Source organism: Alexandromys fortis, unplaced genomic scaffold (genome assembly GCF_014885135.2).
Source record: "Alexandromys fortis isolate MF-2015 unplaced genomic scaffold, M_Fortis_MF-2015_v1.1 scaffold_23, whole genome shotgun sequence".
NCBI lineage: Eukaryota > Metazoa > Chordata > Mammalia > Rodentia > Cricetidae > Alexandromys > Alexandromys fortis.
Genome location: NW_026067907.1, coordinates 10,494,530 through 10,505,385, shown reverse-complemented (window position 1 = coordinate 10,505,385; position 10,856 = coordinate 10,494,530). Strand labels below are relative to the sequence as shown.

Genomic DNA, 10,856 nt, shown 5'->3' with positions numbered 1-10,856 from the left:
GTGGAGGGGGGTGTATGCACACGCATGTGCTTTCAGCCTAGAGACAGAAATACTTTGATGAAGGAGAAGTGCCTATTTGTGGAAGCCCATGCCCGTACTAGGGCAAAATCTTCTCTGAAATCTCTCCTTTTGTCTAAATGGTGGTGCTTAAATCTCCCATGAAACCTTTCCTTAAACTTCAACCTCAACTCATGTTAAATAAAAAGTAGGATATAAATAAGAGATGGCTTTGTCCTCTGTGTCATCACAATCCTTTTCTCTCCTCCCTCCTCATCTATTTTCTGCATTGTCTGTTTGTGCACAGAACATCTTACAAATGTCTTCTTCACCTCCTTAAAAGTCAGTAGATGAGGGTTGGAGACAAGAACTGTGCACATACCTAGAGCCCAAAGCACTCTGGGAGAAAGACTTCCATCGATCCAGCAGCCATTCCAACTGTGGGAAAATTTATAACTTCAAAGACCTACCTTGAATTCTGACAGCAAACCACGGGAAATATGCTCACAGAGATGCCCATGTAATGATGCTCCTTCAGCATTACTGCGTTGTAGACTTTATTTTCCATTTTAGTCTATTTTGAGGAAGTGTCTTAAGCCCGAGACCACTTGGAAAAGACTGGAGAGGGCTATTTACTTTAAATCATGGAAAAAGCAATGTGGAAGTTCGGAATTCCACAGAGTGGAACTTGTTCCTACATATCAAGCACCTACATGTCACACTGAACTTTATTTGAACCTCGGAGAACGCAGGATTAATTTACATTTCATTTCATGCTGGTAATTCCCTTGGCACAATGCAAGGTGGCTTCAGAATGAATGTGCTCTGGATAGCTCTGCAGCTCCTGGCCCTGTGAGCACCAATCCTAAAAGCCCAGGCAGAAAGGTCAGTCCCACACTTTATAATCAATATGCATCCTATGGAGTACCTTCATGCAGAGCTGTCCCCAGCCCCTCATGGTCCTAACCTCCACTACTCCACCCCACATTGCCTAGACCTTCCACCATTCCAGCCTACCCACTTAATATAACCCCACTAAAGACCTCACCTAAGTCAAAATATATTAAAAACATGAATAGAAAATATTTAGTTGCGGCGAACTCCCTGACCAGCAGGAAAGAACAGCCACCAGACGAGGATTCTTCTCAAATCACGCTTTATTGGAGCCTCTTGGTTGAAGGGAGAGCAGAAAGCAAGGGGCCCTGAGCTCTGAGCTGCAGCTGCTTATATAGGGAGTCTGCCTAGCAACCTTTGATACTTTAACTGCTTCTCTGGAGACCCACCGGCCAGAAAGAAAACAAACCTCCTTGTCAATTACAGACCACAAGGAAGTTCCCCTGCCGGTCAGGGTGTGTGGGCAGCTAGATCACAACAACTCACCCTGTTTTCTGGTGGAAGAACTGCAACCTTAATATGGAGTTATTTATCAAGCGAGGCCAGGGCCAAATGCCATCTTGTTCAAATCGGCTCCCAGCATTTAGTTGCTTCTATGGAAGGAAGAAAACGTGGGAAAGAGAAAGCAAAGACTCCGAAGACCCCTCTGAGGGTCTGACCATTATGGCCTGTGAAGACAGGACAAGAAAACACTGTGTCCCAACTGGGTCTATAGACAATGCTGCCCTGACAGAATAGCAGGGCTGCAGGGTCTAAACCCCCGGTTTGCTCCACTCTGGGAGACAAGGTTCAGGATAAGGAATCAGCAACAAACAGCCTGAGTTGGTACGTCCCACAGTGGCCCATATGGTGAAAAGACTTGACCTGGCTTGCTGCTCTCTGCCAGGTGGGAGAAACTAGGTCATAGGTCACTGAGGGACTTGGGGTACACATTTCCTTGTCTTCCCTGTGCTTCTGACTCTCTCGCTCCACGGGCTTCTGGGACTCTCCTACCTCTGCCTGTGTTGCCTTAGGGGCACTAGGTTTAAAGATTTGCTCATTCTGCTATGCCCCAGTTTGAACCCAGGGGATTCAATCTCAGGTCCCCATGGTTGTGCAGCCGCTGCTTCACCCACTGAACCACCTGCACAGCCTTCTTCCTCTTTTTGAGTTGATTCTTTTAGGCCATTTGTTACAGTAATTCAAAGTTGAAGAAGAGAATGACTTGGAAGTGTGCATAATAAAATCTCATGTAGCCACGAAGGAAAAACATAAACTCCCATAATCCTCACATAATGAATATGAAAGTCACAAACTAAGAAGGGAAATCAAAACATAATCTTTTGATTTTACTACATAGAAATAGTCATTTGTTGGTAAGTGTCTGTTGGTGACAGTCTGAGCCGCTCTAGAAGGTGTAAGCAAAATTCATTTCAAGTAAAATGTGTTTCGACGGGCCAATGATCATTACTTAGACATGCTATTTGGACAGTTAGAGAAACTTCAGACACTCACCTGGCACGTCTATCTGAACAGCCCTGACTACCAATTTCCAAGAGTCAATACGGCAACTCCAACAGAACTGACTGAAGTTGTATTTAGAGCCCCAGAAATGGAAGAGAATCTAGGGAAGATACCCAGATCCTCAGCAGTAAGTCAAGAGTGAGGTCTTATGTCTTTGTAAAAACAACCTGTTGCTGCATCGGGCGTCTGTCTTTCCAAAGGCACTTCACTGGATTAGTGTGAGGCAATTACCACACATCTGGCCCTCTCTTGACCTGGGAGTACCTACTCTCCACAGACTTAGGTTTTATCAGTCTTGTTTTGTAGTCTTTCATACAAAATTTTTTGTGACTAAAATTGCCTGAGTTTTTAAATTTTTGTAATTGCAGCTGTAATTGTCCTACTGGTCTTATTTCCAGAGTGCTACACTAAAACAGGAATATGCCATTGGTTCTTGTTTATTGCTTTTCATTCTTTAAGGCCACTGGTATTCTTAATTCTGTGTCTCTGCTCCCCACCTCCTCTCCCCATGGGTGACACAGTCCTTTGAAAGTTTGGCTAGCTAGCTTGGCAGCCTCAGGCAGCTGCCATGGTAAACACTTGATGCCCATGGGGTCCCCCAAACATTTGAAAAGATATCCTGGAGAAAATGTCTCTTGAGCTGTGTAACAACAGAGAAGTTTCCAGGAAACTGTGACACAGATCAGGCTATTAAATGAACTATCAATGGGACTTTGAAATTTTAAGCATTTGCACATGTCATGAATATATCCCCCGTCATATTCTTTTACCTTTTTTTTCTTTGATTCTCTCCCCTCCTGCTGATCCTGTGTTCCCTTAGGCAGCTTTACTTCTGCTTTCAAGTCATATATACATACATGGCCTTATGTCCATGTAAAATTTAGAGATTACCAATGAGAGAAAGTGCACAGTAGCTGTCTTTTTGCAATTGGCTCAATTTACTTGTTCAATTCTCTTTAGTCCCATTCATTTCAATGGAAGCTCTACAACTTCGTTCTTTATGACCAGAGAAAGTTCCATTGTGTGTAGAGGTCACGTGCTCCATATTTAGACACCTAGGCTGGTTCCACCATGCAGCTCTTGTGAATCGTGTTGCAACAAACATCGATGAGCAACGTTGGTCTTTGTGAAAAGTCAGCTTGGAGTCATCGGGTAAATAAATACCCGGACTGCCACACCTGGGACACAGAAGTGAAACAGCCATTCTTTCTTGAGAAACCTCCATTCTGATGTGCAGAAGACAATGGGGCTCGTGGTTGACCCCACCCACTAGTGATGAGCTCCTGGTGCTCCTAGCTCGCTAATAGAGGTGCAAGGTGCTGGCAGAGAATATCAGGGTCCAGCCCCACAAACTACTGTCCTCATCCACATCCATCAGGTTACCCTTTGGGTCCTTCAGCTGATTTCCCAATTTCTAAGCTCAGAAGTCTTTTTGCAGACAGTTTTAAGATATTTTTACAGTGTCTTATAGAGGTTTTAACTCTACCATTCAAAGAAAAATTTTCCCTTCCAGCTTTAAGGAAAAAAAATGATCTGACTAACTGAACAGAATGCATATGCTGTGTTTGTCTTATGTCCTGTCCTATACTTATAGAGAACATTGTTGAATTTATTTTTCTTCTAAGAAAGCATAAGAAGAAATCACAATTTGATGTATTTCTTCCTTTGAATATGTGTTCTGTTGCGTTCTGACCACAAACTTGGTAGTACCTGTTTTATGTGGATTGAGTGGAAATTTAGCAAACATTTCTAATAACACAAGAATTTTGAGGGAGTCAGAAAGGTACATTGTTGGGATTACTGTCTGAGTTTTGAATGAGGACAGAGAGATAGATTTTCTCTCTCACACAAAAACAATGTTAGTTAAGCGGAACTCTGAAAGAAAGTGGGGGAATCTTAAGTGGCTTTAGGAGGTTGGAGGTTGGATGCTGGATGCTGGGTGCTGGATGATGCAGTAGGAATGCACTGCTGGTCCTCAAAACTAAAAACTGTACCTGGTGATTTGGATGAGCAGGCCATGGTGAAGCTAAAGAGAATGACTGTGCCCAAGCTTCCTCAATGGCCAGAGTGAGGCGTGCAGGAGGGGCTGGGCTCACAGTATAGAATCAAGCAGAGGACCAATTTGGTATTTACCTTCCTCTTTTCCTTTTGGATATCTTGTCTGTTTCTTTTGCTGTTTTATTTATAAAACGTTCCACACATTGACAAGTTGATAAAGAGGGGCCATCCGGAAGAAGAAATCTTCAAGACTGAAAACTGTGGAATGAGGGGGCATTGATTAAGAAGGCTTCAACTGCAAATTAATCAAGATGATCATGTCCACTGTGCTGCTGACCTAAGCAGGCCCTAGCACTGAGTAGCAAGAACTAAGAAAATAAATAGAAAGAAATATAAATTATCTAGTACCTCTTCAATGACCAAACTAAAATGAATTTAATCCATCTATTTTCTCTATTCTCCAAAATTCTGGGCTTTCCTTCAAGATCCTCAAAGGGAAATATATGGCCCAGTTTTCCAGCTCCCAGAGGCTGGGATGCTATTCTTTGGATCATCAGTGTCAATCTCTACAGAAAATAACTTGATTTGGGAAAAGCCTAGCTTAAAGATAAACAATTATATGTTTATTTATTATAAGGGGAAAACTCACAAAACCAGAACGAGAAGTCCAAGCTCAGCTGTGCAGTGAGGAAGAGAGAGAGAGAGAGAGAGAGAGAGAGAGAGAGAGAGAGAACCTTGCCCATTTTTCTCCAGATCCCAGAAAGCCACACCCTAACTTGGTCCCACCTCTTAAAGGTAATTGGTTAACAAGGCTTCCCCATCAGATCTCTGAATGCCTTGTGCTCACCTCCTCTAGTTCTTGATATCTTCTCAGTCATTGCATCTCCTTCAGGATCAACCAGAGCCAAGAAATAAGAAATGCTTGGAATACCTCTCTCTCTCTCTCTCTCTCTCTCTCTCTCTCTCTCTCTCTCTCTCTCTCTCTCTCCCCCCCCCCCCCCCCCCCCCCCCCCCCCTCTCTCTCTCTCTCTCTCTCTCTCTCTCTCTCTCTCTCTCCCCTCCATTACCAGGTGTAAGAGAGGCACTTGCCTGCCATGCTCTGGTATTCACAAAGATCCAGGTCTATTTTCTAACAATTCCAGTGTCTGCTGTGTGGTCCATTCCATTTCTACAAGTCTTTCCTGCCCTCTCATCCAAGACACCATTTATTGCATAGGGATCAAAGACATCCTCCCCTTGGGCCCATCCCCTATGCAACAACATGGAAATAAGCTATGCTTGAGGAATGGCTGTCACCCAGCCAGAAACTACCTGCTGCTCTCTCCCTCTGCTTCTTTCTGAGTCCACCTGTGACTGGGAGCTTGTCTTTCAGGTCATCTCCCAGGCCCCAAAAGAAAGTGAGGCGATCCCGGCTCTGGTAAGACCCTTAGTGAGCAGTTTGTAGCATCATTGCCAGCCCGTCACAGTTGAGAGCAGCTGCAATGCAGGCTGCCCCTCCCTGGCGCACAGTAGGAAAGGTGCCTGCTGACCTGCAGGTTCCCACAGCCTATGACCTCATGCACAACTGGCGAAGGCTCCAGACTAGCTCCACCCAGAAGGGGGAGGAGGAAAAGGGGAAGAAAGGAAACCTAGAAAGGGGAAACACACTGCTCTCTTCCCTCTATTTGAAGGATAGTTTTTAAATTGTATAGAAAAATGAATTTTAAAAATTTAATCTATTTTTTTTTTTTTTTTGGTCATTGCTTAGGCTGGATGTAAGGGGAGTCACTCTGTAACTGTGGCAGAGTGAGCTGTGTGTGACTCAAATCAGGATGGAATGTCTCCATATCGATGTAGGGGAAGATGTCCCCATCCTTTAGTCCTAGGTCCTGGGAGGAATTGCTGGGGAAACACAGCGCCACCTTCAGTTTCTTGCTCTGCAATCACTGAGCACGTGAGATGATTACGATCAGCAGCCATTCCCCGCCAGCATCCCTTTCTATCAGTCTCTCTATTGTTTCCTCCAACAACATGATGGAAAGTAATAAGAAGCCTCGGTTCTCCCCTTTTTAATACCACTAATGCTCACTGAACCACATTTAATTACAGGAATGTATATTGATACGTGGAGCATAATCAGGTCAGGGACCGGAGCTGGAATTGATTGAGGACAGCTCTTTCACACTCATTTCAAATTATGAATGCTCCGGCGCTGACGGAGAGAGAAAGGGATTTAATTTCCGAGTGTAGTGTTTGCTCATTCCTTATAATGTAAGCACTCATTGAACATGCTTCGTGTCGCATGGAGCAGCCGAGCTGATCCATTTTTCATAAATGAAGGTCACAGGTCAATCTTGAGCAAGTTCTGGGCAAACGAGTTATAGAAATGGCCTTCTATCTGGTCCACTGGGATGGGAAGGACTAAGAGAAAATTATCACTGCAGTGTGATGCGTCTTCAGCCACGGAAGGGGGCCTACAGGGAAGGGTGACAAGGATGGCTTCCGAGAGTCTTGTATCTTTAGCCTGGGTCTGTGGAGAGCATTGCCAAGCCACCCTTTCATGTTGTATATTGAGCCCATTCACCCCAGAGAATGAGTATAGATTGCTGAGCTTCGGCCAGCAGGCTTTTGGTAAGGTTTACTTTGGTGGGCAGGATGTCTGTCCACCAATCCACACAGACTTATTATTATTATGTGTTAGGGATATTATGTGCAGGATGAGTTGTGTGCCTTCCATATGAAAATGTGACCTTTTTCAAATGTGTGTCTTAAGATGTCAAGTTTTGTGTAAAAGGGGTACATTTTTTCCCAATGTGTACATTTTTAACTTGATATTAACTTATTTACATTGACGCTGGAACAATTTGCCTGTAGAAATTGCCACGAAAGGATTATGTGTGTGTGTTAGTTAGTTTTCTATTGCTCTAAAGGTAATTTAAAAAGAAAATATATAGCCTCATAGTTCTAGAGGGTCTGTGACCATCTTTCATCTTCTGGAATTTTTAAGAGTTTATGTCCATAGGCCTTACGTCCTTACTTTTTATTTTGTCTTTAACTTAACAGTCCACGGCTAGCAGCCGGACAACACCAGCAGCATGAAGTGTGATTTCAGTGTTTTCGTCTTCAGAAAGTCTGCCAGAGTTTAAGGACATGAAGACTGACACCAGAAGAGATAATTTGTGCTATAGTCTACCTTCCTCTTTTGCTTGACTTGAAAACAAAAAATAAAACAGGTAAAAAAAAAATTAAGACATCTCAGGATTAGACATATCTTTAAGAAGCTACCCTTTAGTTGAGTTTGAGAAGTCAATGGAAAGAAAATCAAAGATGTGAATCACAGTAGACCATGAAGGAGCAAACAGGCAAACTGACGTGGGCTGGAGAGACGACTCGGCACTTACAAGCACTTGCTTGCTGCTCTTTCAGAGAGCATGAGTTCAGACTGTAGCACCCACATCAGGAGTCTCACAACTGCCTGTCACTCTAAGCTGCAAAGGATCCAATGACCTCTGCTGACCTATGTTTGCATGGAGAGACAGACAGACAGACACACACACACACACAAATAAAAAATAAATAAATAAATAAATAAATAAATGAAATAATTCTACATTAAAAACATACATGCCAAGGTAACTTTGTATAGTAGCATAAAATTTAAATATATGATACCAAGCTTTGAAAAAGAATCACCCTTAAAATGGGAATACAGCAGGAAAAAATTCACAATTTATGGAAAATTTCCTTAAATAGTCTTAAGAGATTAACGGTATTTATGCCCCATTCCCTATCCTCGGGTGTAACAGGGTAGACACGGAAGCATCCTTAGAGCAAAGCTACTATTGATATTGGTGGATTTAGTGGTGTCTTAGATGAAGAGACTCGGGGTTATCCACATGTTCCCCATGCAGCCTGTCTCCTGGAAGAAACACCACATGTGTTTAGCTTTAGTTGTAGAAGTGACATGAATTTCTCTGACCTTCTTTTTCTTTTAGAGCTGTCTTTAACAGATTAAACTTGTTCAAGGTCTTGAAATTTTGAGAGGCAGGGTATTTCAATACATCCTAGAAAGTAAGTGGACAGAGCTATTGTTTAGAAATGAAAAAGAAAAACTATAAAGTCTCAGAGGCAGGGAAAAAACCCTAACAGTTGACCTAAATGTCCAGGCTCAAAGAGAAATAACAATGTGTGCTGGGCTTTCATGTTTGAGAAAGGACAGCATCTTAACGGGGACACATCAGCAGGGCAACAGTGGCGTGTTCTCATCAGAAGGTCATTGATGGTGACTGATGTGTGTCATGCTTCCTATAGTTCTAGACAGCGTCCTCCTGGGCAGAAGCTGCTGGAGGGCAATCAAATGGCTACACAGAAAAACTATGGGGTCTACCTGAGCTCAGGAGAAGGACGCCTCCTGTCATGTCACAGGAGAAGTAGAGGCAGGGCCATTAAATGCAATTTCAGAGTCTTATGGGTCAAAAGTATTTATTCAGAATAAGAGGGAAATAACAGCAAAAGGCACGAAGACATGATGCATATGTGTGTGTGGAATCTGGCAACACATCCAAGGCTAAAATTCTTTCAACTTTATTTAATTCGGGTGGTAAAATAAAAAATAGAGGAGCCACAGGAGCCCTTCCTCCCGATGGAAGGTGAGGTACAGTTAAATTAGCTTTGGGGAGGCTTCCTGGGTGTTCCCCACTCAATTGAGTAACAACTGGTCAATATGAAGCATTTGCTTTTCCCAAAGATGGAAAGAGTGGAATTTGTCTATCTTCATTTTCTTTTCACCTCAAGGTTCCTCAAGGAAAGGAATGATTCCCTGTCTAAGGCAGAGTTCCATTCCTCTAGTACTTCAAACTGCAATTTTCTTTCATTTTGAATGAGTTTATATTGCGACTTCCTTTGTTATGTGAGACAACCAATCATCATAGTGTCTTTTTTCCCTCCTTTTTTTTCTTCATAGTGTCTTAATCACGTGACTCTGTCTAGAAATAGAGCAAAAGAGGACCGAGCCTTATTTTCCAAGGACAGTAGGCTATCAACTTTAAAAATGCCAGATAGGATTCTAGATTTTTTTAATCCAATAAAAAAAAGACTTTAAGAATTTGTACTTTCAAAGGTGAATCACACAACATTACATTGCCTATCTTATATGTATTCTTTAGTAACAAATACCACAAAAGCCAAGGAAGCCAGGGACGCCCTCCTTAAATCCACAGATTCTAATCAGTAACATAGGAGTTTACGAATTTTGTCCTCATGCTGTAAGATAGGAGAGAAGGTTAGCACTCCCCTTGACAAGGATGGAAGAGGCCCTTGGGCCTAACAACACGCATATGGTTAAGGCATTGCCACCTACTTCGTGGCATCTAAGGAATTGTGTCCTGTGGGTCAATTCCAACCAAAGCCTGTGTTTTTGAGTGAAGTTTTATTAGCCTTGCCATGTCCATTCATCTATACAGGCTGTGTTTTCAATGGCAGAATAATTCTGCAGTGAATATATAGACTTCAAAGGCAAAAATATTGTATGCTACATTAGATTTTATAATGTATGGAATTTCTGATTTTTTCTTAGTACTCAGTTATTCCATTATTGATATGCACAGAATTGGATGCAGCCGCCCAGACTTATAAACCTAGCATTTGAGAGGCTGTGACTGGAGAATCTTGAGTTCATGGTCATCACTGGCCATACAGCAAGACCATGTTTCAAAAACCCAAAAGTAGATGACTTACTTAGCAAACAAATTTCACATGCAGGGATTCTGGAAGAACTTTCTACCCATGTTGGGTATGTCTTTTCTTAGTTTTTTTCCAAAACTTTCCTACAAGGAGATATTTTGATCTTAGGGAAATATCTTAGGATACTTAGGGAAAACCAGAATCAGAAATTTTCACCCAGCTTCTAACAGAAAACTCCTGTTTTCCAGATAGCTTCAGGGATTTCCAGTGCCTGAGTTCCTGATTTGCAGATGAGAAACAGCTGTGGACAAGCGGCTTCCTAGAGCCACCATTGCTTTGGGTTGTGTCTCAGTTTGCCGTGCCGTCGTCAGCGTTAGGGCATCTTTCTGAACAGTGAGCGCTCATCTAGAATTCGTTGTACTATCCCTGACTACTTTTAGATGAACCATAACCTCCCACTAACCTACATTCTATGCACAAAGAATATTAATGTGCGACTTGGAATCAATCTCGCGGCTTTTGTTGCTTGCCAGTTGTGCAGTTATTATCTTCCCAATGTTTTCCCTGTCAGCCCCTCACTCTGAGCATATGCACTCTAGCAGATGGGATGCTGCGCACACTCCTATAATGATGTTATTAAGAATGCTCTGAAGCACTTCAGCATTACTAATTTTGTAACAATGAAACAATACTATTGTCTGAAAGAAAAGTATAAAATCCGCACTGCTGGTGAAGGCAACCAGCTTCCAGGCTCCTCGCTAAGGGCCTGGGATTAGTAAGTGCTTATTCCAGTAGCAAGTAGG

General features: G+C 42.6%; 1 non-coding gene across 1 annotated transcript; it reads left to right on the top strand.

The window, feature by feature from the left end:
• The first annotated feature begins 9,630 nt into the window (after positions 1-9,630).
• LOC126497858 (U6atac minor spliceosomal RNA) lies at positions 9,631-9,756 on the top strand. The gene has a single exon (XR_007590699.1). It is a non-coding gene; the product is annotated as a U6atac minor spliceosomal RNA (small nuclear RNA).
• The last annotated feature ends 1,100 nt before the right edge of the window (positions 9,757-10,856 follow it).